The sequence below is a fragment of the Anarrhichthys ocellatus genome, unplaced genomic scaffold (assembly GCF_004355925.1).
Source record: "Anarrhichthys ocellatus isolate YVR2014 unplaced genomic scaffold, GSC_Weel_1.0 scaffold7630, whole genome shotgun sequence".
NCBI lineage: Eukaryota > Metazoa > Chordata > Actinopteri > Perciformes > Anarhichadidae > Anarrhichthys > Anarrhichthys ocellatus.
Window position 1 is genome coordinate 1 of NW_022287604.1, and position 2,155 is coordinate 2,155.

The window sequence follows — 2,155 nt, forward strand, 5'->3', positions numbered from 1 at the left end:
GAGCGGGCCATAGATGAGGTGTACCATCTGTGGTGTCTGGCGGGGGGGGACCTGGAGAAAGAGCTCACCAACAAGGAGATTATACAGGCCAAACCTCCAATCTGCACATTGCCCAAGTACGTTACACACACACATATACACTGATGACGAAGGCATTTGCTAACTTCAGGTGGTAAACAGACTTGATAAAACATCTCCCTCTACCTTTGTTTTTTTTAGTTTTGTCCTGGAAGACGGGGAATCATTTGGCCAGGGAAGAGACCGGAGTTTCTTGCTTGACGACACAACAGTGACCCTGTCTCTGTGCCAACTCAGAAACGTAAGACGACAAACACAAGTACAGTATTGTGTTAATGTGTGTATTGTGCATAGGGTTGGGTTTGACGTAGGGCTTAGCGATATGGAGAAAATAAAATATCACCATATTTTGACCAAATACCTTTTTACATCGATGTTGCAACGATATCGTAGGGTTTACTATTGGTGCTTTTAAAAACATTTGAACAACAGAGCACTCATTAACCGTTACATTATTATTATTATTTTTTTATTTTGCAGGGACAATGCACACCAATCAACAGTAGAACTGTAAGTCAGCCAGAGTTAGCCAGAGAGGCTAATTTCCATCTGCAGTCCCCGGCCAGATGTTTCAAGGCAGCCTAAAATAACAAAATATCAAATGGCAACGGAATTAAAATTCATAGACAAACGGACAGCAACGTATAGACAAAACCAATACACAGCAAAAGAAAAGAGTACGCCATTAGAGCAGAGCAGACATAACAGGCTGCAGCATGCTTCAGGCAGAACAAACCCTCCTACAGTACAAGCACATATACAGTATAACACTGAAGCACATAACATACACATCAAAAAATAGAAAATAGCAACACTGAACAAGACAAATGCACATATAGGCGAAACAAGCAGGCAGGACAGAGAGCACATCAATGCTTGCACACATGATTGGCAACAAGCCATTCCTTAAGGTTATGCTTGAATGTTTTGTATGTGTTTTGTGGGCGTATGTGTGGTGGCAGAGCATTCCATGAGTGAGCTGCCTTCACAGAGAATGTAGATTTCTATTGATAGGTGCTTGTTTATCCCACTAGCTGACAACTGTTCCATTAACAATACAATACTACGTTTATGTTGTAAGCGGTTCCAAAATGCACCTGTGAACAGAATTTAGCCTTAATTGTGAATCTGTTACGTTTTTCATTTGTCAGAAACTGAAGGATGTATCAGGAGAAGCCTATTACCCTCTACTGGAAGACGAGTAAGCAATCTCCATCCCAAACGTTCCGCTTTGGCCCCTCCACTCCGTCACTATTTTTCACATCACCCCGTCATTTATTTTGGCTCGGCTAATGTCACAAACCCTTTACTTCTCCCTCCTTCAGACAGTCAAGTCTGCCCCAGTCCACCAGCAGCAATGAGCTGTCGGCCACCGTCACGCTCCCACTCATCATCCGAGAGAGAGACACCGAGTACCAACTCATCCGCATCATCCTGTTTGACAGGCTGCTCAAGGTCTGCTCCGTACACACACACACACACACACCTTAACAGCACATACATTCACACATGAGCATGTGTTCCCCAATTAGACAGAGTGCCTCAATATGTCAGTGCTAAGTGCTTGTTTCAACTCAATTATTATTTGTATTATCATTTAAACAGGATACTGTTGAATCAGAGCTTGGTCATTTATACTCGGTTTCATGTTTTGTCTTCAGGCCTATCCTTACAAGAAGAACTTCGTGTGGAAAGAGGCCAGAGTGGATATTCCCCCTCTTGTTCGAGGTCTGGCGTGGGCAGCACTGCTTGGCATTGAGGTACAGGAGAATTGTCGTCCTGTGTTGAGAAAAGCTGCAGTTTTAACATTGTTTTGCGCGGACATTTATCATTTATTTTCTTTGTTTTTACACAGGGAGACATTCAAGCCAAATACGAGAGCATTGACAAGGATACTCCCATACCAACTGACAGACAGGTAACTTATTTAAAAGAAGACAGCCGTAACAAGTTTAAAACTTTTTTGGCTTCATTCTTTTGTTGGGTGTGTTTTTTTTGCATGCCTACAGATTGAGGTGGACATCCCGCGCTGTCACCAGTACGATGAGCTGCTGTCGTCTCCTCAGGGCCACATCAA

The 2,155-nt window shown here is 43.1% G+C and overlaps 1 long non-coding RNA gene across 1 annotated transcript; it reads left to right on the forward strand.

Annotated features, from left to right (window-relative positions):
* Positions 1-6: 6 nt before the first annotated feature.
* LOC116380550 (uncharacterized) lies at positions 7-2,155 on the forward strand. The gene is made up of 7 exons (XR_004212573.1): positions 7-116; positions 220-319; positions 1,230-1,279; positions 1,404-1,533; positions 1,740-1,838; positions 1,934-1,996; positions 2,088-2,155. It is a non-coding gene; the product is annotated as an uncharacterized LOC116380550 (long non-coding RNA).